The sequence below is a fragment of the Salarias fasciatus genome (assembly GCF_902148845.1).
Source record: "Salarias fasciatus chromosome 23 unlocalized genomic scaffold, fSalaFa1.1 super_scaffold_20, whole genome shotgun sequence".
NCBI classification, from domain to species: Eukaryota; Metazoa; Chordata; class Actinopteri; order Blenniiformes; family Blenniidae; genus Salarias; species Salarias fasciatus.
Window position 1 is genome coordinate 2,733,929 of NW_021941230.1, and position 24,569 is coordinate 2,758,497.

The 24,569-nt window shown below is 47.5% G+C and overlaps 1 long non-coding RNA gene across 1 annotated transcript; it reads left to right on the forward strand.

The window, feature by feature from the left end:
• The first annotated feature begins 594 nt into the window (after positions 1 to 594).
• On the forward strand, positions 595 to 17,893 carry LOC115384187 (uncharacterized). Its single transcript, XR_003930852.1, has 3 exons — positions 595 to 795; positions 5,561 to 5,565; positions 17,883 to 17,893. It is a non-coding gene; the product is annotated as an uncharacterized LOC115384187 (long non-coding RNA).
• Positions 17,894 to 24,569: the final 6,676 nt, after the last annotated feature.

A 24,569-nucleotide genomic window follows, 5' to 3' on the forward strand; every position in this document is an offset into this window, starting at 1 on the left:
ACCTCTCTTGATGCACGCCCCGAGTTTACTACTAGTTACGACTAGCTATATTCTAAAAAAAAAAAAAAAAAAAAAAAAAAAAAAAAAAGGGTTTGTGGTGTCCTTGCATTTCCTTCCTCCCCTACACCTCCTTTTATTTTGTGGCCTGGTCTGTTCACTAATATGGTTCGGGAAAAAAAAAAAAAAAAAAAAAAATGTATGTATGGTTCTGTAATTTTCTGTGTTGGTTGTCGGCTCTGTTTTGGTGTTGTCCAGATTGGGGGTTTGGGATTGTTCTGGGTTGCGTCGACAACACTGTTTTGTATTGTGACTTTGTACATAGGTTGTGCCCCCCCCCCCCCCCCCCCCCCCCTTCCGTTCTCCCTGTCTTTATCTTTCTCTCTTTCTGTCCCTGCTCTCTGAGCATTTCCGTCCCGGTCCTGTCCGGCAGCCATGCCGGATGCCAGCTTTAAGCAGGAGGAGACTCAGTCTCGTCCTGCTGCTAACATTAAAATCTGTTCGGATAGTAAAAGGCTACAATCATACAATATTGCACGCCCCAGCTGCTGAACAGGACAAGGGAAAAAAAAAAAAAAAAAAAAAAAAAAAATTTAGTGAAGCTGGTTTCTTGTTTCTTCTGTTTTCTTCTCATCTTCTCTGAAGCTTAAACTCCTGATTGAAGTCTTGATGTCAGCTGATAGTCAGAGAACTCTTTTCCTGTCTGAGAGCTTTGTTTCATTGGTTTAGAAGGAAACACAGAGAATTCCCTCCTGACTGGATTGATTTGGGAACATGTTCAATGTTTGTTCTAATAAAGTCTGTTGAACTATTTCTTGTTCCGTCCTCTTTCCACCACCACGCTGCTCACAGCCTCTGAAAACACTTTTAGAAAACTGCTGCCGCTGGTCTCCATGGAAACGGGAGGAAACAGCCGCAGTCAGCAGTTCTTTGGCGTCACAGCAGTAAAGAGAGTTTTCCAGTTGTCATCAGGACTCCACAGGTGGAGCAGCAGTGAACCAACAGAGCAGGAAACAGAGTTTCCAGTCAGGCTAGTTTCTCTTTAGTTGATGGTTTATTTGTTGAAAAGCAGAGGATGAAAATGCGGCTCTTCCTGGACTCTCCTGGATCTTTTCTTGGTGGTCTGTCTGCTGCTCTGTTCCTACTTTCTTCCTGATCTGTTTCCTGCTCTGTTGACAGCTGTGTTGACAACAATTCAGCCTGGATTCAAATGACTTGAGCAGACAGCTGCTTCAGAGAAAGGCCTTGATTCTTTGTTTCTGCTGCTGCTCCTCCACAATCCTCTCCATGGTCTTTCTTGGCGCCCCCCTCTGGCCTCCTCCTGAAACACAACTAATACAGCAGTGTTATCGTGAAGTCTGAGCAGCAGGACTCCTTCAGTCAGAGTGGAATGAAAAAGGCTGCAGCTGCTCTTTAAATGTCCAAACTCCATGACTGGTGTCCTCCTGTCCCACAGGGTTCCTCACTTGAAGACTACAGTAATCAGATTACTTTCCTCTGGTGGACAGACTTCTTCTTTGACCAAACCTTAAAACCACTGGTAAGAGAGAGGAGTGACAGTTGAAAGGCTCGTCCAGGAATTGAACCCAGGACCTCTCACACCCTAAGTGAGAATCATCCTCCTAGACCAACGAGCCGACACGCTCACAGAGTAAAAAGACTCAACTGATGGTCATAAATCAGGCAGGTGATCCAGACTCCTGACAGCCTGGACAGAGCTCATCCAATGACCACATCCTGACTGAAGGAGATGAAAACATGAGTCATGATGACTTGGGGCGGCTGTGGTTCAGTGGGGAGAGCAGTTATCCCACAATCGAGAGGTTGTGAGTTCAACTCCCATCTCCCCCCTGTCTGCATGTCGAAGTGTCCTTGGGGAAGACCCTGAAATGCCCCAACTGTTGTACGTCGCTTTGGACAAAAGCGTCTGCTAAATGAAATTGTAGAATGATGGTCAGTTTGACCTCAACCACTTCAAACAGACCTGCAGGACGTAAATGGGCCCTAAGTGAGCCCAACGGCATGTTGAGAGAGCAGATGAAGTCACTGTCTGCTTCTGGGTCTCTGCTCCAGTGGTTGGCCGTTCTGTGCTGAGAGGAGCTTTGTCTAATGTCCAGTTTTTCTTTATTTTTTGTCCACATTGTTGCTGTGATTGTCATAAGAGTCGTGAGAGCATTGTGAGAGTGTGTATGGATTTACTGTTGGCGTGTGGTGTTGTGCTGGAGCTATTTACACCAGGGTAATGTTGAGTCCACAGTGTGGGGGGAGGGGCCCACAGAGCACAGCAGCTGAACCAGATGACTTCTCCTGATTGGAAAACATACAAGTGACTCTAACAAGTGTTTTACTGCTGAAGCCCAAAGTTCAAACCTGCCATCATGTCAACAAATCAGCATCATCATTGTCTTTTTCTGACATTGGTGTTTGACCCTAACTGAAGACAGACCATGTCATAACACAGATATTATTCATGTTCAGGGCTGATTGTCTGCAGTATGTCTCCAGATACATTGATCTTCTGGGAAATCGATCAGACCGAGCTGCAGGTTCACTGTAGCCTCCATGTCAGTCAGAGTTGTTTGTCTCATAAATACTTGAGTATCGTGTTGCGTTGCTATGACGACTCGAGCCACACCAAGTCAGTACTGATGGAAAGCAACCGGGGCCAAGGCCGGCCAAAGAGAACCGAGTGGAGTAAGACTGAGAAGGAACCAGTGGAAAAGGACTGATGGAGCTGTCCATGGTGCTGAAGTATCAACTTCATACAGCTGAGAGGGACTTGGTGTGAATCAATCTCTCACACACACACACACACACACACACACACACACACACACACACACACACACACACACACACACACAAGTTCGTATTTCTATCCTTGTGGGGACCTTCCATTTACTCCCATTCATGTCTAGCCCCTAACCCTAAAACCCTGGCCCTAACCCTGAACCCTAACCTTGACCAAGCCATGTTAACAACCACCCTAACCCTAACCCTACCACCCTGACCGGCTCGTCACCCTCTACACATGGGTCAAGTTTCAAGTCTCTCGGACTTACGGTTCAAAAGTTATATGAGCTTGAGTCTATGACTCAGGACCCCAACGCTATTCATACCTGTATCAATACTTACCTGCAACAGTACTTAGCTGTATCAATACTTACCTGCAACAGTACTTAGCTGTATCAATACTTACCTGCAACAGTACTTAGCTGTATCAATACTTACCTGTATCAATACTTACCTGCCACAGTACCGAAACAATACTTACCTGTATCATAACCCTTTCCAAAATGGTTCACGAGAAACTATTACCAATCCACTCCAAATGGCATGAAATGTGCTCCTAACCACTTTCTGTGAGACACTTTTTGCCCTCAACACTTGGGCAAATTTACTGTTCTGAATGACTTCTGGCACCACCTACAGTACTCAACACTTTCAAAAAGGTTCACAAGAAAGTACTATCAATCCACTCCAAATGGCCTGGAACGTGCACCTAAACACTTTCTGTGGGACACTCTTTGCCTTCAACACAGGCAAATTTTTAGGTTCTCACCGCACCCCATTCATTTCAATAGAAAAACTTCCAGACCGAATATCTCCAGAACTGGACCTCCTAGAGACTTGGAACCAAGATCCGTCTGACATAATTCGACCCTTCTGAACATGCCAGTCTTTCCCCCGAGTCTCCACGACCTTCCTGTCCCGATATATGACTGCACATTAACTTTAATTGGCCCTTTTTTCAATAACTCCGCCCCACCTCGTCACACAGACACCATTTGCATATCTACAGATAGATCTCCTCAAGACGGATCCGAAAATACCTATCCCATCCATCTATGACAATTCTATCAAAAGATATTCTCAATTAAAAACTCGAAAAACAACTCAATTCCCAGACGCACGTTTAGAAAAAAAATCTTTTGGAGTTGGCCACTTTCTCAAAGACCAGACATTTGAAAAAAAAAATCTTTAACTTTGTCCACTTTCTGGAGGGTATAAATAAGGCACCCTGATGCAGACAGCTCATTTGGGAGCTGACTGCCGAGGGGAACACATGAATTGAACAGCCCTGACTCCTGCCTTACTCTCAGTATTTCTTCATTGTGTTCTGTGCTTGCTGTTTCTTACCCTTACCATGTCGTGGCAGTTTGTTGCCTTTGAAAATGCTGAAGAACTCAGCCGACTCTGATACAGATCTGAAACTGTTGATGATTTCCTGGGCAAGGAGGAACGGCTGGCCCTCCTGTGCACGAGTGTGGAGGACCCTGCAGCTGACCTTAACATGACTTATGATGTAGACCGTGTTGCGGTGCAGCTCCAACAAATGTCTGCAATACGGGCACCAATCCACCACCTCAAGCTGCCCACTTTTTCCACCAGGGACCTGTCACCCCACTTCCAAATCCTCAAGAAACACCTGCCATTGGTGGGGCTGACAGGCCGCCAAATGACAGTCCTGAAAGACGCAATATTTGGGGTGTGCATTGCCACAACAGATGGTGGCTATAATGTTAACCTCACGTGCATGCCCAAGCACCTGGCAGGAATACCTGATCAGAGGTACTCCCACCCAACATGGCCCAAGACAGAGGCCTTGGAAATATTAAATGGTGTGGTGGAGAGATTCAAGGTCCTCCTGAAGGGACTCCCACTGAATGAAAGGCGACGGCCGTCGCTTCAGAAAAACATTCTTTCAGACTTGGGGCATGCTGAACTCTTGATTCAAGACCAGCATTTTGTCCTGAGTGTGTTGGATGAAGCTCTCAGCATGTCAGACAACTACCACTTTGCCATTATACTCACCCTGCTGCGCTTTGGGCAAAGGAGTCCACTTGTCCATGTGGACAAACTTGTTCACATGGACGGTGTGAAGTGCATGTCCATACATGCAGCATGCAATGTCACCCCAAAAGATGAATCGTTCATGCTTCTGTGGTCCAGGGCGGGGTTGCAGGGGAAACTATTCAGCGTGCTGGGCATGCATAAGGCTGCCAATTTCCAATCGAACCTGGATGGCCAGCCGCCCGACTTTGCTTGGGACCTCCGGCAGTTGTGTGTCCCTCCAAAGATTCAATTCATGCAACTCTATGCTGACTCCCGCCATGTCCACATCCGCTTGCCATTCAAGCATCCGGTGTCTGGCACCATCATTACTGCAGGGTTGTCACACCCGCAATACAAAAACGCAATGATGATGTGCGCTCAAAAGTACATCGACCACATGGGGGACCTTGTTGACAAGGTCCCCTGTTCTGTGGCCCTCCGGATGGAGACGGTGGCCTGGTTTGGGGGGAGTGAGGAGGTCCCTGAAGTCCTGGACCCAAGGCACTTTTTCCACACTGACAGACTTTTGGAACTCCTCCAAAGTCAGCCCATGGTCATGCCCTTCAAGCTGAAAGAAGAAGACATTGAAGAGGAAGACGTTGTTGGGATTCTATACAACGTCCTCCAACACTTTGTCCAGACTCTTCAAACTCTCTTCCAGTGCCAAGCTGGCAAGGGGGGCTTCGACACCTCCTGGAAGGCATATCAAACAGAGTTGGCACTGGAGGAGATGTTCTATGGCTACCCACTGTCTCCCTGCGACACTCAGCTGAGTGCCGCACTGGGAACAAGCACGATGCGGCAGATGTCCCTCACTTACTGGAGGGGATTCATTGGACTGTCGCCCCACACAGCAACTGCAGCATCCGCCGATCCTCCTCCGCTGTCCAACTGGACGAGGGACACCCTCCAAATGGAGAGGATCAATCGCCTTTGGCCAGTGTGTGAACTTTTGGACGCGGAGCCACTGCTGGTGGGCGAGGCACTGGTCCTACTCTTCTTTCAAGACCTACACAAGAGAAACAGTGACATCAACTTGGACTGCCTGACAGTGGGCCACCCCCCTCCTGGGCCCATGAAGGGTGCAATGACAGTGGCCCACCTGGCGGAGGAGCTGGCAACCAGGGACTCCTTCCCAGCGCCCTTTGTCTTCCAGCAGGCCAGGCAGCTGGTACAGGGTGCTGGGAAGGATGTTGCCAACTGCCTCAAGCTGGGCTTTGCTGCAATGCGAATGAAGTACTTCCCCGATATCAAGTACAGAGATGTGAAAAAGAGGAAGGTCCTCACCTGGAACTTCCTTGATTACAAAGAGCTGTACGACGCGAGCAGCGCACCCTCCATGGCGGGCCTCGCTGCTGCACTGACAGGTGACGTCATCAATGAGATCGAGCGGCGGAACCTGTCGTACCGCCGCAACCTCGACAGATACGTGCAGTATGGGATGCCATGGATGGAGACGTGCCTCACCCGGCTCCCAAAAGACCTGGGGCGTGCAAAAACATTGAAAATACTCACGTTCCTGTCAGGCGTGGGCATGATAATGAACTCCGACTATGTGTGTTACAAGGAGCTGGGCAGGCTCCTGACAGAAATGGATTTCTCCCAAGCCCAGCTCCAGGCACTGAACATTCAATCACGATTCCTGCTGCCGAAAGTGTACAACCTCTCCGTCTGGCGCCTGCATGACCATGTACCTTACCGTATGGGCCCTCCTCCCCAACCTCCCACACAAAGAATTTTTCATGAGAGGGAAGATGAGCAGCAGCCACTGGACGAGGATGTGCAGGCTGCCGACCCCGACGAGGTCCAGCTGGACACATCATGGGGGGTGTTTCTGGCTGCAAACACAAAAAAACACTGGTCAGCAGCTGAAATGGAAATGATTGACACCACGCTGGCCAGGAAAAAAGCCTACCATCATTACCTGCAGCTGTGCAAGGACACTGGTGTCCCTGCAAGGACGAAGAGCGCCTTTGAAAGCAAGTGGCAATCTCTGAGGAAAAAATGAGCTGAAAACATGAATTGAAGGTGCGACAAGTCTCCCTTTTGGAGATTCTCTTTCTGTTGTCTTTTATTTATTTTGCACGGATACACAACCCCACACACTTAGATTTACAGACACTGCACACAGACACTACACTTTTATTGGCACATATCTTTTGTAAATAGTAATGAATTGATAGTTGTCTTGAAAAAAAAAATAAAAAACACAAACAAAATAAAAAACACAAAACCCAACAAAAAAACCTCCCAAATTGGACTCTCCCTTGACGTGGTGTGGGGGCTTACGTGTCTGAGTGGCCCTGTGGATCCTCGTCATGGTCTCTACTGAGCAGAGTACACTGCTCAGTTGAGACCATGACTAGGATCCACAGGGCCACTAGGACACAACCAAAGAGTCCAGACCAACAAAACTTACCTGGAGTAACACTTACCTGCACAGAAGCATCTGTAAAACTACTTACCTTCAACAGTACTTACCTGGAGCAATACTTACCTGCAACAATACCTATTACTTACCTGAAAGCTACAACACATTTCAAAATTGTTAACAAGAATGTCCTACCAATTGACTCCAAATGGAATGAAACGTGCTCCTACACACTTTCCCTAGGACACTTTTTGACTTCTACACTTAAGCAAATGTTCATTTCAATGGGAAAAATTCTAGAGCAAATATCTCCAGAACCAAACATCCTAGACACTTGGAACCAAGCTCTGTCTGCCATAATTCGACCCTTCTGAACATACCAGTCCTTCCCCCGAGTCTCTAAGACCTTCCTGGCCCGAGATACAGATCACACTCTCTTTTCAAAGTGCATTTTTGGGCCATAACTCCTCCCCCCTGATGTGGAATAATGCTTTGTTTTCAAAGTTCTCAGGAACACAGTGTGAAGGCCGCTCTGTTTTGTCTGAAGTCACTTGGAAACAGCGTCTGCTAGTCTCGTGAGATCTAGCTATATGAGATGGCATGGCCGGAAGTCATGCCAGAGTCGGGTTGGATTCTCCTCGGAGCAACAGCCTTGCTCTCAATCAGCTGATTTGTGTGTGCTTCCTCTGCAATCCTCAATAAATCCTCCTTGTGCAGCGTCAACACCTTGACTCGTCATCTTTGGCTCTGATTCACCAAAAATTCCACAACAGTTTGGGGGCTCGTCCGGGATCTAAATACAACATAAACGAGGTGAGTGCAAATGTTTCCTCTGTTAAATATTTAACTCAGGAAGTAATGCCTTACCTGTGGGGATGTTTGACTAGATAAAAGAACTATTTCATGGTTGATTGGAATTGTTAAAGCAAATTTCTAAACATAAAGAGCCAAAGATGTCCCTAAATTTTTTGATTGATTTTTATCAATCAACTGCTAATCATTGATTAGTAACAATTGGGTTGTAATAATAATTTTATCCTAATTCGGAACTGTGGCTGAGAGAGCTTAGGAAGAGTTTCTAGACTTGGAGTCTGGACGGCCCTGGGGGCCACTGGCGTGGAAGGGCTGAGTCCCTGAAGCGACTTTGTTTTCACTCGGATTGGATCCGAGATTGGCGTGGAAGGGCTGAGCCCCTGAAGCGGCCTGGTTTTCACTGGGGTTAGATCCGAGACGGGCGTGGAAGGGCTGAGCCCCTGAAGCGGCGTCGCCTGAGGAGATTTCTGCTGGTGAAGCTTGTTGAAAACTGGGTGAGTGTGATTCTGCAGGTCACACCTCACGACTCTGACTCTCTCTTTCACGTTAAAAAAGGGGGTAAATAAAGAAGAAGGTCATGATGCTGGGAGGTTGTTTAGGTTTGTAGAGGACATGTGTTGCTGTTTGTGTTGCTGTTTTGTGTGCAGTTATTGTTTGTGCTAACCGTTTGGTAAACACCAAAGTGTTAAACATAGGAAAAGAAGAGACAGGAAGTAGAACAGCACGGCGTGGTCTGATCCCGTTGAAAGTTTTCAGCAACTATTCGATGAGTTCACACCGGTCGGGGTGGTCGGCAGGACCAAGATATTGGAATGTTTAGAAGAGTCACAATCTACGGCCCGAGCGATGATTTCTGGCTGGTTACGCAGACAACCGAGTGATCTGAGAACACCGAGAGAATTAAAGTTTACTTTAATGCATGGTGGTTTTGATTTGCTGGTTCTGTGTATAAACACGGATTGCAACTCCTCACTTGTGCCACAAAACCGGTTGTTGAAGAGAAGTGTGAGGATAGAAATGCTGAAGAGAGAGAGACAGGCAGAGAGAGAGAGAATAGAGAGACAGAGAGAGAGACAGAACAGAGACAGAGAGAGAGACAGGCAGGGTGAGAGAGAGAGAGAGAGAGACAGAACAGAGAGACAGAACAGAGAGAGAGAGAGAGAGAGAGAGAGAGACAGGACAGAGAGAGAGAGAGAGAGAGAGAGGCAGAGCAGGTAGAGAGAGACAGAGAGAGAGACAGAGAGGGAGAGAGGCAGAGCAGGTAGAGAGAGACAGAACAGAGAGACAGGCAGGGTGAGAGAGAGAGAGAGACAGAGAGAGAGACAGGGCAGAGAGAAAGACAGGCAGAGAGAGAGAGAGAGGCAGAGAGAGAGCGGCAGAGTGAAGTGAAGAGATGAAGGGTTTGATGAACAGGGAGGAAGAACAGGAAGTTAAGAAAAATAAGCAGGGTTTTAACCAAAGGGAAAGGTTTTCAACCTGTTTGTTTTGTTTCCTGTTTTTTACATGTTTAAGATAAGGAATCCATCAACGAGTCAACAAATTTGCTTGTTGAACATGTAATCTACTCCACTATTTTTAACCTGAAGTCTACTGAGGACACCCAAAATTTGAATTTATATTCAAATCATTGAATCTGATAGCCTGTCTGATCACGATGGGTTGATTAATCTATGATGTGATTGATGATTGGTTCTCTGAGAGAGATTCACTCTGCAATCTTAAAAATTTGATTAATCTAAAAATTGAATTCATCTGCAGCTTAAACCAAAATAAAGAAAAACAGTAACTGTTTTCTAATGAGAGGGAATTCATTTAATAGAAATAAATTCCTGCTTATATCTACACACAAGACAAGCTGTCTTGGCATAGTTTTTCATTATTCTTCTGAGGAATAAACTTTGAATGCAGTATTTTATCAGATGAATCAAATAAGATGTCTGCTACTGACAACACAAAACATCCATTGGTTAAAAGTAACAATACTTTGAGCAGTTTGTCTAGAGACATGCTTTGCACTCATAAGTATTTTCTGACACTGGTACTTTTACGGGTCATTGAGCATTAATCAGTGTAGCAGTATTTGTACTTCAGTACTAAATTTTCAGAAACCTCTGCCTCTGGAAATTTGTCAAAATAAATTTCTTTTTTTCCATCTTCAGTAGGTGGGCAGAGGCCAGGAGAGCCACCTGTGAACCGTTTCCTGGATAATGCTGTAAAGCAGTGATTCAGGCCTGTTCGAGAGAAAACTGATTTCTCCAAGACTGCCAGCTGCATGCAGGGTCAGAGGTCGCTGCTTGAGTCATTGACAGGTTTGAGGATGGTTCCCTGAGGAGAAACTCTCAGGATGATTATTCATGATTTTCTATTGAATTCACTATTTTAAACCCTCCAAAGTGAGCTGAAGAAAGCAGTTTCTTTCAGTGGTTCTTATCAGACTGTTGAGGAGCCAAGGACCCTGAACAGAAAACAATCCAGAGAAAATATCAGCACTAGTGAGAGAATGGAGACGAAGGTCCACCAGTCACACTGTTTGATAGACAGATATGATAATATACTAATATGTTTTTCTCTTTTGAGTGTTTGTTTTGTTATAAAGTCCTGTACAGGCACTCGCCGCTCCGATCCACAGCCCCGATCCTCACGGCCAACCACGTTGCGCCAGCCAACCGGGAGGGAGAAGCTCTGTCAGCAGCGGGAAGTACAGACACACGCACACAGGAGTGATGAAACTCAGATTTTAGCGAGAAAATTGGTTTTTCTATGATGATGACATGTGTGGTGATTCTCTGTTCTTCTGTTCTGCTGAGACTTTCCGTACAGGAGAGGAGATGTTGTGACTGCAGAAGCAGTGGACGCATTCTTGGAGAGGGCTGCTCCTGGTGGCTGGGTGGCTGGCTGGGAGGAGGCTGTGGAGGCGGTGGGTTTGATTGCGACGTGAAAACATCGGACGTGAAAACATCGGACGTGATAACGGCGTACCGCAACGTGATGGAAAATATGAGGCAGCATGACCGCGACAAGGTCAGGCCATGAACACACACACTGGGGGGAAGAGAGTTTAGACTTTAAAAAGTTTTAAATTCCTTACTTTTTTAGCTTTTGAATGAATTATGTGTTTTGTTTGTTTTATAAGTCACCAGGACGATATCAGTGGGTCGACGGGCTGAACCGTCCTGATCAGACTGAACCAGAGGCAGCAGGGAGCCTCCATGATGGTCACTTCTCCCCCACATCACTGTAACCTGAACACAGGGGGCGGGGCTTCTAGTTTTAGTGAAATAGCTTTAATTATCAACCAATTGCTCAGTTGGGTGAAGAATTAAAGTTAATTAATTAAATTAATTTGTTTCAATACAGTTTCAATGAAATAACTTGGAGGTCACATTCCGGGTTTTCAAACTGAGGGAAGGGGGAGACAGAAGCAACAGGTTTATCTCGACCTTCCCCTTCGACATAACAAAACTAGCATGACAATGTTTTTACATGACTGTGCTACAAGAATTTGTTACTCTCTATGAATCTACATTCTTAATTTTGAAATCTACTGAAATGAATTACATTTTCACCTTTATTTGATTTAGTTGGAGTATTTGTGGGCTAACTAAGAGATTAATCAGATTTAGCACTGACCACACCTCACAGAATCACACGGGAGCTAAATGTCTAACTGCTACAGATAGACAATAGAATGTTTGTCCAGAAGTCATGGGAGGTATTGAATGTCTTATGAAGTCATTGAATGATTCAATGATGTTTAGTACCGACTCTTTTTACACCAAGATGAAGAGGACCTGATGGGTGGACATTTTTTCCAAGATTTTATGGAAATCAACTGAACTGTACTATCTTCTACTTCAAAATCTGCTGATGTTAAAATCATTTTGTCTTTTGGACCTCTGACTCATGCTACTGTCCAGTCGTTGACCTGTCTGACCTGTCTGCTGCATTATTTTCACTCAGATTGGATCCTGAAAGGCAATATTTGCCTGCATTCACCTAAAGAGGTAAATAATGCTTCACATTTGGCCCAGGACTTTGTCTCTAGTCTGGGAGTTTATGCATCGGCAGTGAGGGGATCTGGATCTGGACCTGTCAGGTGGAACTCTGATACAGTATGAGGTTGATGTTTTCACACCAAAAGGTTGAAGGAAGCTTGAAGAGCCTGACACTGTTCTACTCCTGAACTGTCTTCCTGAGGGAGGCCGCCGAGCATCCTGAGCCCAGCTGCAGCTGAAAGTGACGTTCCTTGGACAGGTTCTGGAGGAGAGGATCAACCACCTAACCTAACCCAAATCGCAGGCCTGCGATTACCCCCTTTACCCCTTAACCCTAACACCCAACCCTAACCCAATAACCCAAACACTCAATTTCCCACTTTCAACCACCTAACCCAAATCGCAGGCCTGCGGTTACCCCCTTTACCCCTTAACCTAACCTAACACCCAACCCTAACCCAAACACTCAATTTCACACTTTCAACCACCTAACCCAAATCGCAGGCCTGCGATTACCTCCTTTACCCCTTAACCCCTAACCTAACCACTAACCCTAATCTGGATCTAACTTCCACATTCCAGAAAGAGACATTACATGAAGCGAGCGCTCTGGGATTAGCCGCAAATGAAAGCTGAGGTCCTCAGCAGTGGATTGGTAGGGGTTTTAAGCGTCAAAGGTCGTGTCTGCCCCACACTTTTGGTAGGGACATGAAACACCAGACCCTGCATGGAGACTGCTAGGGCATCCACCGTGTGAATTTTCAGCTCTCTACAAGACTTTTCTGGCAAAAAAAGTGGCCTAGGGAGATGAAACACTAGATCCTGCATCGGGGCTGCCAACACATCCACTGTGTTAATTTTCAGCTCTCCACAAGACTTTTCTGGCAAAAAAGTGGCCTAGGGAGATGAAACGCTAGATCCTGCATGGGGGCTGCCAGGGCATCCACCGTGTGAATTTTCAGCTCTCTAGAAGACTTTTTTTCGTACTATAGGATCTGATGAAATGACCTAAAGAGGGCGCTAGAGGCCTGGGAAGTAGTCTACAATGACACTTAGACTCAGGCAGCACACAATCCCTAAGTTTAAACTGCTTAGCTCCATGATGATTGACGTATTCAAAAATGTCCATGGGTGCACCCTTGGCCAGACAGGAAGTGGCTACTTCCTGAACAACATATCATTGGTCCCAAGGGACCTGAATTCTGATCAAAATGTGTACTTCTCTAAAGACTTTGCAAAACCATTTGCAATACAGAGAATGAAAAAGCTCAGGGACACCTTCACCAGCATTTTGAGGGACCTGTCCTATAAAGACATGAGCAGGGACACATTCCAAAAAAACAGCCTGTACAATCCCTCAACATTCTGGAACACGACCAGTACTTCTAATTTTCAGCTCTCTAGAAGACTTTTTTGGAAAAAGAGGTCTTCCTCAGGGACCCTTACATCAAGGTTCCCGTCTTCAGCACCACTTACAATCAGAACACCTGCGCCATTGCAGATGCATTTGAGGCCCTTTCAGAACCAGATGTCTTCCTCAGGGACCCTTACATCAAGGTTCCCGTCTTCAGAGGACATTCAGAGGATTAGGATGAGGACCAGCATGTGTCACTCATGTGGTCTCACCATGGACTCCAGAAGGTGGTAGGGCACAGAGGGGCTCTATATTCAGCACTGTCATTCCACCAATGCGCCAACTTTCAAACTGCGCTTGATGGAACCCAAATGGATGTCTCCCACTGCCTGCTGGATGTACTCTTTGGTGGGGAGGTCAGCACAGGGAAGCTGACCTTCCTCCAGACCTATGCAAACAGCCCGCACACCCACTTGCCCATCCCATACAGGCACCCGGTGAGTGGTGTCATAACTGTATGTGGACTTATGCACCACCAAGTGGTTGTTGCAATGAAAAACAGGGCTAGGGAGGACATCCAACACATGGACGACAATGCAAGGAAAATGGGAATGACGTACAATTGCCGGGTGGAGCAGGTACGTCAGGTTGGAGGACATTCCGGACGTCATCATCGCCGAACAATTTTTTAGTGAGGATCGTCTGTTTCGCCTCCGAGCTGACGTACCTCTCCTGGTGCCATTTGGTACCCGCGATGACGGCATGACACTTGCAGTGGCCATTTCACCAATTGCCGTCCACCTGGTGGATGTCCTCAAGGATGGCTACAAGGAACATGGCTGGGGGGGTTCGGTCTGTAAAAAACAGGCTCACCTACCTCAACTTACCCAAGCTGGTTCCAGCTTTGCTCCAGCCCTTCTACCTATTCCTTATTAAAAAACATGAGCCCCTGGGGAAGTTGAGCGCTATAGAGTGTTTAATTATTTGTTGAATTTTTATTGAGTGGCACTTATAATCCCTTATAATCCCATGATCATTAGTCACATCACTTTAATATTTCTAATTTTGTGGGCTGTGTAGCCGTGACAGGGACATCCTTCTCCGGGGCAGTGGCAGGGAGCTCTGTCAACAAAAGTACCGGCACTCATCATCCACTTATGAAATCACTACGCCCAGACGCCATATTCAGTATGTAGTTCTGTTTTAGCAATCTTCGCAAAAACAACTCAATCTCGTAATTTTGCATTAATATTTCACAGCGTAGTGAATGTGCGAATTATAACGTGTCCACCAGAGTGTTTTGGGGTTGTTGGATTGTGCATTTGATAAGTTTGATGAGGGGAAGCAAAAATACCATTCACTTCCATTATGTCCGCTGTGACGCTCTCCTCAGACCCACCTCAAAATAAATAATAGCTCGCCCTCACAAAAAAAGTAAGTAGGCTATTCGAAATGACTAAGGAATTTCGTTAAATGGGCCAATTTGCCAAAATGTTGAAGTATCCCTTTAAGTTACATATACAATATAATACCAGTGGCGGCTGGTCAATAGGCGCCACCCTCATCAGTCTATAGTCAGTCAGTACAAGCAGTCTACACAACTTTCAGAAAATATCAAACTTTGAGTGACTTCAATTTTATCCTCATCAATATTTATTAACTCATCAATTTATTGAGTATTAAAAAGTACTTCTTAATCTTGTCAGGGTGCTTCTCTTGTCTCTTTTCTCGATTATCGATTCTCTATCATCTTCCAGGTTCTTATCTACAAACCAGCTTTGTGCATTTTTTTGATTCTGTGCCTTGCTGGCTGTTGTTTCACAGTATTTTTACTGTTGTATTTCATACTGTGTATTTACTATGCATTTTCTGCCTGTTATTTCACGGTATTTGGTGTGTTTTTTTTTTTTACTGTACAATGGAGTGGCAGTTTGTGGCATACGAAAACGCTGAAGAGCTCAGCAGACTGTGGGCCAGGTCTGCCACTGTGGATGACTTCCTGGCCAGGGAGGAAAGTCTGGCCCTTTTGTCAACCAATGTGGAGGACCCTGCAGGCGGCCTCAGCCTCATCTATGATGTGGATGGGGTAGTGGTGCAGCTGCACACCATGGCTGCTATAAGGGCTCCCAACCACTGCCTGAAGCTGCCGACTTTCTATGCCAAGGACCTGACATCCCACTTCCCGCTGCTGAAGAAGCACCTGCCATTGGTGGAAATGACCAGCGCACAACTGAAGGCGCTGAACAGTGCAATGTTGGGTGTGTGTATAGCCACCACAGATGGTGGCTATAACATCAACCTAACATGCATACCAAAGCATCTTGCAGGTATCCTCGCCCAACGATACACCAACCCGATCTGGGCCAAAACAGAAGTCCTGGAGATTTTGAACGGGCTTGTGGACAACTTCAAACTCCTGCTGAAGGGCCTCCCCTTGAAGGAGAAGCAAAAGCCGTCCCTTCAAAAGACCATATTCATGCACTTGGGGCACGCAGAACTCCTCCATCAGGACCACATTTTTTTCCTGGCTCTACTGGACCAGGCTCTCAGCCTCACATCGGCGGTTCGGGCAAAGAAGTCTAGTTATCCATGTCCACGAACTAGTGGACATTGAAGGGGTCAAGGCCATGTCAGTGCATGCAGCCTGCAGCATCACACCAGAGGACCCTACATTCATGCTGTTGTGGTCCAGGGCGGGCTTGCAGGACCTGACGGGGATGGCTGGGAAATTGTATAGTTTATTGGGGATGCACGAGGGAGCAAATTTCCAGTCAAACCTGGAAGGGAGGCCACTGGATTTTGGTCGGGACCTCCATCGGCTGTGTGTGCAGAACCGAATCCACTTTTTGCAGTTGTTCGTTGATTCCCCACATGTACACATGAAATCCCCGTTTTAACACCCGGTCTCTGGCACAATTGTGATTGCGGGACTCTCACACCTGAAGTTCCATAGTGCGATGATGATGCAGGCTGTTACATTCTACACATGAGGGACCTGGTGGACAAAGCGCCCTGCTCAACGGCCCTCCGGCTGGAAATGGTGGCCTCGTTTTGGGGGGACAGAGGGAGTCCCTGCAATCCTGCACCCGCAGGAATTTTTCCATCAAGACCTCCTGTACAACCCCCTCAGCGGACAACCAATGGTTGTCCCCTTCACATTGAAGGAGGACTTTGGGGTCGAAACTGAGGACGTCATTGGAGTCCTGAACAAGTGCCTGGACCACTTTGTGGTGACCCTGAAGGACCCCGAAGGGCGGCTTACAATGCCTCCTGGAAGGCCTACCAAGCCGAGCTGGCCCTGGAAGAGGTCTTCTACGGCTTGAGGCTTTCACCACAGCCACACGGTGGGCCTATAACAGCCTGAGAAGACTCCACAGAGATACCATGGAGAAAGTGGAAGCAGCAATAGTGGCTTGTGAACCAGATCACCTTTCCTGCCAAGATGAAAACACTTCCTCCTCTTCCTCATCACAGGGAGCTGAGACCTCTACAAGACCTGCCCCTGAGAGCAGAGTGATGGCAATTTCACCTTTCAGACTCTGACCTGGACTCAGAACTCAGATGCATTGAGAGCCAAACACACAAAGTGAGGAAGACCCCAGAGTCCACACCTCTGACCAACACAGTGGGGAAATCTGTGATTGTGACCACACCTGGACGAAGAACGACGACAAAAGCAGTGCTATACGTACTGTTCAACCTCTGACAGAACAACCCAAACACAGAGAATCAGACTGACATGCAAAACAGATACAACTTAAACAACTTCTGGTCCTGCCAGATCCTCTCATGAAAGTCCCCAGACTACGACTGATACCTCCAAAAACAGTGGAGCACAAGAAGAAAATGCTCCAAAAGACAACCAATCACATCCAACTGAAACCACTCAACAAAATTATGAACAAGATGATGATGTGATTATTGAAGAGATAACCTGTGATAAAGAAGAAAGAAATGACACAGAACAGACTAACGTCACAGAGAGAAACTGAAAATCCTCCACCTGAACCAGAAATTACTGTGGTTCCAGAGACCTCGAGCCCAGATGAGGACAAGAACTCTAACAGCCCTCCTCTCTCATTTGTACTCAAAGAACATGAACAGAGAACAATTTCCAAGAAAGTAGTCTGGTTGACTAATAGAAATCCACCCCAAGTTCAAGACAGGACCCAGATCCCCCAGAGGGAGCAAGTAGCCGATCTCCAGAACTCAGCATGTCCCTGTCACTGAAACCCCTGAAGTCAACAACTCGCAAAATCAAGTCTGCCAAGAAGGGCAGAACACTGGATGAGGTCCCATGAAAGGACTCACAGACCTTTTGGGAAGAAGTGAGGGACGTGTATTCAGTAAAGGTGAGGAATACTGGAACCTGTCATGACCTAGTTATTTCTGAGTGTGTCCACTAATTGTTCTTCTTTTTCAACATTGCAGAATGTCACTCAAACGAATCCTCCACCACCCTGACCCCAGCTGCCAGCCACCTCCAGTGAAGATACTGGTGGTAGCTGCAGAGGAGCGGAAGAGAGTGATCTCTTGGAACACCAATGACAGCTCTGGGGTCACTCCCAGAGTGGAAAAAAATCATTTAGGGCAGCTACTACACCATAGTGACAGTTTTCGAGCAGTTTGCTCACAGAATTAAAGTGGGGGAGACCCTCTTCATGACGAGGTATGCCCTGAGGGGAGGGTCTCCCCATTTTCATTAATATAACTGAGGGAACCCGGTACTTCGCCACCTCTCCCGACACCAGAGAGTGCAGTCCTGGAGGCTGCTAAAGCCCTCCTCCACCCCCCTCCAGGAAGACTGCTCTCTGAGTCCAGCACCACACCGGGTTCCTCACGGTGGAGGGAGAGGTGGAGGAGGTACGTATTCCCTCAGCGAGCAGCTTCAACCTGACACCAGGAACACAATTCTGACTCTCCTCCTCTTGTTCCTCAGATCCTGGAGCCACCATGACGAAGAGAGGAGGGAGAGGAGCCCCCCCTCTCCACAGGATCAGCCTGAAGGAGGTTAGTTACACTCAGTCAGGGAGACACAGAGACAGAGACAACCTGACCCTGACACTGAGGGACACTGATGTCTTCTATGTCCATGTCTCATATTTGTTCATCCACAGGATGGACTGAGTGTCCAGGTGGTCCTGTGGAGGGAGGCTGTCCTCCACCCTCTGCAGCTGGGGGCCACCATCGTCTTCACACATTTAAAGATGGTATACAGTAGCTTCAGCTAGGGGTGTGCGATATGACGATATAAGATCATTAAGGATTATAACGTCGGGACGATCTCATAAATCAGACAGATAGTTAAACCGTCTATAGGGCACGTTCTCCTCGTTTCTTCACCTATATATAATATTTTTTAGAGTGATGATGTTACCTGAAAGCTTCAGATAATATTAACTAAATATTCCCTCTCGTGCAGTTATCCACACACATAATAGATACACGCAGAGCAACATTAACGATGATTAAAAAAAAACGCTGCCACAGCCAGTGCTGCGTTTAGGACGCAAAGGCAGCTAACAACAAGCGGAGTGCGGTGTGACAGCTTCTCTAACTGGAACTACTGCTGGGTGGAGGCTGTGTCAGGCAAAGCTGGTTTACAGCAGCAGTACGGGATCTACAAGAGACCAGCCGCCATAGAAACACCCCGAAGCTATCACCGATGCTAATGCTAGCTAGCAGTTCACAAGCTAGCATGAGGGATTTTATATACAACAAATCACAGAAAAGACACTTCGTGAACATACAACAATCAAGTTAACAGCTGAAACGGCCCTTTAGTCTGATAACTAGTGGAACGTCTTTGATTTAATGGGATTATGAGGGGCTGTATTTCAATGGAGACAGAGCCCTCTAGTGGTCATATAGCGCAACTATTAAAACTATATCCCATTAAAACTGCTAAAAAGCTATTTGATGTGTTTAGTTTTTTGTTACAAAAGTGTACTTTATTGTTAATTATCTTTTACCTCATTTTAAAAGGAGATAAAAGCTTAGATCTCTGAACAAAAAAATGTTGTCAAGCAGCTGTATTATTCACTCAGGTTATATAAAAGTTAAATTGTTTTTGTTCTAAATTGTTGCCCTTTCAGTGGTAACCAGCTCAGTTTGCATTTTCATTGACCTTTTTTAATAATATATTTGGTGCGTTTAGTTTTTGTGTTACAAAAGTGCACTCTATTGCTGTTCATTACTTTTTATGTTTGTGTTCATTGCACATTTTGATTAGAAAAAAACTTGTACTATTTAAATTAAAGCCAGTTTCTTTAGCTTAAATTGACGTTTTTTTTCTTTGAGGTTTTTACATGTTTAAATACATTTCATACGTTTTATATGTTTAACATTGGGGGAAAAAAATGGTCAAACTTGCAAATTAGTCTGGAAAAATCAATATAAAAAAGAATCGTGATAAAATCGTGATCGTGATATTAATTTTAAAAAATCGTGATGACATTTTTGCCATATCGCCCACCCCTAGCTTCAGCCTCCAGCTGCATTCATCCAACCACACCAGCTTCCAGGTTCTTCTGTCCTCAGTCTTTCTGACTGTGTCTGCTTCTCCTTTCTGAGTTGAGACTGACTTCTGCTCTTTGTCTCACAGGAACTGGAAGATGAGACAGCAGTCATCACCGTGGTGGGGGCCGTCCTCAAAGAGGAGGAGGAGGGAATCGTGGAGCTCCTCACTGAGGATGGTGAGGTCAAGTGGGTCAGTGAGGAGCTCAGGAGGACACACCAGGCCTCTGTGGTGGCTGGACCGCTCCATCTGACAGTGTCCACCCAGGGCAAACGGATCACTTCAATAAATTAATTTATAAACTTCATTTGGGTGTGGTTTTTCTTGTCCCTCATTTCATCCCAGCAAAACCTTTACTGTTTCATCATAATTCTCTCTCTCTCTCTCTCTCTCTCTCTCTCTCTCTCTCTCTCTCTCTCTCTCTCTCTCTCTCTCAAATATAACACATAAACACTACATTAGAGAAAGAAATTAATTAATTACTGGTGAGATTATCTGTCCATACAGCAAGTACGTTTTACTTGGTAAGAAATCGAGAATAAACATTTTAAACCGAGAAACACTGCCTCCGGGTGAGAATAAACAATAAGAATCATGGTGGTTCTTAGAGAGAAAAATACTTGAAATATAACTTTATACTGCCCACTAATAAGTGAGAAATACTAAATATAAGCAAGTTGTTCTCATTTTAATAAAAGTGGTGTCTTTTTTCTGACAAATCCAGGTTTACAATCAGGAAATCCATCAGTAAGTTCAGTCAGATCTCCTCAGTATCAGCACAGTTCAGTTCAGTTCCACTGAGTCTTGATATCAGTTGATGATCTTGAAATGAGCCCAACAGCAGAATAACCTCATCCTCTGTTTGTTACTAAAACATGCTTGGTGATTTTTTTCAACAGTAATATAACTTAATTCCAAATGAACTCAGGACTGCAGATGTTACTAAACCAATATTTCAACCATAACTGAGGGCCCATCCACACGAAGAAGAATCCAGGCCAAAACTCAAAAATATTGGATCAATTCACCCTGTCATCCACACCAATTCAGCATTCCGGGGATCTGAAACATTTTTGAAACCAGGCTCCAGGGTGAACAGACCTGAAAACTGTTGAATCCATGGCTCCGTATTTACTCTTAGCGTTTCCTGATACGCTGGCGTCATCGCGCTAAGTCGTAACAAATGCGCAGAACACTGCAAACAACAACAACAATGGCGCTGTGCAGTGTAGCAGACGTCCTGCTGAAGACTGTGAGCCTTTTGCCGCTTTTACAGTAAAATATTGCACTCCTCCAGTCCCACCAGATACAAGAAATCAGCATGGAGAATGCCATGCTTCATGTGATTTATTTTTTAAAATTTTTTTCATTGTAAATATACACGCACATGGCAAACATTATGCCAGGGGGTACGCAATAAGTTATCAGTTTCTTTCAAATGGTTTAAATTTCTCACAGATACTGATAGTTTTTACAGCCTTTGTTCTTTCAGAGTCTTTTAACATTTTTATACGAGAGTACATTTTTGAAGTGGGTAAATGACAGCTTCTGTCTGCTGTATTTGCATTTATGCATAAAGAATTTTGATTTTAGGATTAGTAAATTCTCCCCCTAGAACTGCCACCTTAATGTGGTGGGGGAGTTTGAGAGCCCGCATGATCCCAGGAGCTATGTTGCCGTAGGGTCTCCCATGGCAAACAGGTCCTGGGTGACGGGCCAGACTGAGAGCAGTTCAAAACCCCCTATGAGAAGAAAAAGAACAAAGGTCGTTACGTCGCCCGGTATGGCGCAGCCGGGGCCCCACCCTGGAGCCAGGCCTGGGGTTGGGGCTCGTAAGCGAGCGCCTGGTGGCCGGGTCTTTGCCCACGGGGCCCGGCCGGGCTCAGCCCGAAGGGACGACGTGGGCCTGACCTCCGGTGGGCTCACCACCCACCGAGGGAACCGTAGGGCCCGGGTGCAGTGTGGATTGGGTGGCAGTCGACGGCAGGGTGCCCGGCGACCCGATCCCCGGACACAGAGACTGGCTCTAGGGACATGGAATGTCACCTCGTTGGCGGGGAAGGAGCCCGAGCTTGTGAGGGAGGTTGAGAGGTACCGGCTAGATATAGTCGGGCTCACCTCCACACATAGCCTGGGCTCTGGAACCCAACCTCTCGAGAAGGGCTGGACTCTCCACTTCTCTGGCGTTGCCCGCAGTGAGAGGCGGCGGGCTGGTGTGGGTTTGCTTGTAGCCCCACAGCTCAGCCGCCATGTGTTGGAGTTCACCCCAGTGAACGAGAGGGTTGCATCCCTGCGCCTTCGGGTCGGGGATAGGTGCCTCACTGTTGTCTCGGCTTACGGGCCGAACAGCAGTGCAGAGTACCCGGCCTTCTTGGAGTCCCTGGGAGGGGTGCTGGACAGTGCTCCGACTGGGGACTCCATTGTTCTACTGGGGGACTTCAACGCCCACGTGGGCAGCGACAGTGAGACCTGGAAGGGGGTGATTGGATCGCACGGCCTCCCCGATCTGAACCCGAGTGGTGTTCTGTTATTGGACTTCTGTGCTAGTCACAGTTTGTCCATAACGAACACCATGTTCGAGCACAGGGGTGTCCATAAGTGCACTTGGCACCAGGACACCCTAGGTCGGAGGTCGATGATCGACTTTGTTGTCGTGTCATCTGACCTCCGGCCACGTGTTTTGGACACTCGGGTGAAGAGAGGGGCAGAGCTGTCGACCGATCACCACCTGGTGGTGAGTTGGATTCGCTGGCGGAGGAGGAAACCGGACAGACTTGGCAGACCCAAACGTGTTGTGAGGGTCTGCTGGGAACGTCTGGCAGAACCCTCTGTCAGCATGGCTTTCAACTCCCACCTCCGGGAGAGCTTCTCTCATGTCCCGAGCGAGGCTGGGGACATTGAGTCCGAGTGGACCATGTTCTCCACCTCCATTGTCGAAGCAGCTGCTCAGAGCTGTGGTCGTAAGGTCTCCGGTGCCTGTCGTGGCGGCAACCCCCGAACCTGGTGGTGGACACCGGAAGTAAGGGCTGCCGTCAAGCTGAAGAAGGAGTCCTATCGAGCCTTGCTGGCTCATGGGACTCCCGAAGCAGCTGACGGGTACCGGCAGGCCAAGCGAACTGCAGCCCGAGCGGTTGTGGAGGCAAAAACTCGGGTCTGGGAGGAGTTCGGGGAGGCCATGGAGGAGGACTATCGGTCGGCCTCGAAGAAATTCTGGCAAACCGTCCGGCGCCTCAGGAGGGGAAAGCAGGTCTCCGCCAACGCTGTTTACAGTGGAGGTGGGGAGCTGCTGACCTCAACTGGGGATATTGTTGGACGGTGGAAGGAATACTTCGAGGACCTCCTCAATCCCGTCGCCACGTCTTCCGTGGAGGAAGCAGAGGCTGAGGTCTCAGAGGTGGACTCGTCCATCACCCAAGCTGAAGTCACTGAGGTGGTTGGCAAGCTCCTCGGTGGCAAGGCACCGGGGGTGGACGAGATTCGGCCTGAGTACCTGAAGTCTCTGGATGTGCAGGGACTGTCTTGGTTGACACGTCTCTGCAACATCGCGTGGCTGTCGGGGATGGTGCCTCTGGATTGGCAGACCGGGGTGGTGGTCCCCCTGTTTAAAAAGGGGGACCGGAGGGTGTGCTCCAACTATAGGGGGATTACACTCCTCAGCCTCCCCGGGAAAGTCTATTCCAGGGTACTGGAGAGGAGGATCCGACCGATAGTCGAACCTCGGATCCAGGAGGAACAATGCGGTTTTCGTCCTGGCCGTGGAACAGCGGACCAGCTCTATACCCTCCATAGGGTGCTCGAGGGTTCGTGGGAGTTTGCCCAACCAGTCCACATGTGTTTTGTGGATTTGGAGAAGGCATTCGACCGTGTCCCTTGTGGTGTCTTGTGGGGGGTGCTCCGGGAATACGGAGTCCGGGGCCCCTTGTTAAGGGCCGTCCGGTCTTTGTATGACCGGAGTAGGAGTCTGGTCCGCATTGCCGGCAGTAAGTCGGACCTGTTCCCGGTGCATGTTGGACTCCGGCAGGGCTGCCCTTTGTCACCGGTTCTGTTCATAATCTTCATGGACAGAATTTCTAGGTGCAGCCAGGAGCCAGAGGGGGTCCGGTTCGGGAACCACAGGATTTCATCTCTGCTTTTTGCAGATGATGTTGTCCTGTTGGCTTCATCGAACCCGGACCTACAGCATGCACTGGGGCGGTTCACAGCCAAGTGTGAAGCGGCAGGGATGAGGATCAGCACCTCCAAATCCGAGGCCATGGTCCTCGACCGGAGGAAGGTGGCTTGCCCCCTCCAGGTTGGTGGAGAGACCCTAGCCCAAGTGGAGGAGTTCAAGTATCTTGGGGTCTTGTTCACGAGTGGGGGACGGATGGAGCGTGAGATTGACAGGCGGATCGGTGCAGCGGCTGCAGTGATGCGGTCGTTGTATCGGTCCGTCGTGGTGAAGAAGGAGCTGAGCCGAAAGGCGAAGCTCTCGATTTACCGGTCAATCTACGTTCCCACCCTCACCTATGGTCATGAGCTTTGGGTCATGACCGAAGGGACAAGATCCCGGATACAAGCGGCCGAAATGAGCTTCCTCCGTAGGGTGGCTGGGCGCTCCCTTAGAGATAGGGTGAGGAGCTCAGTCACCAGGGAGGAGCTCGGAGTAGAGCCGCTACTCCTCCACATCGAGAGGAACCAGCTGAGGTG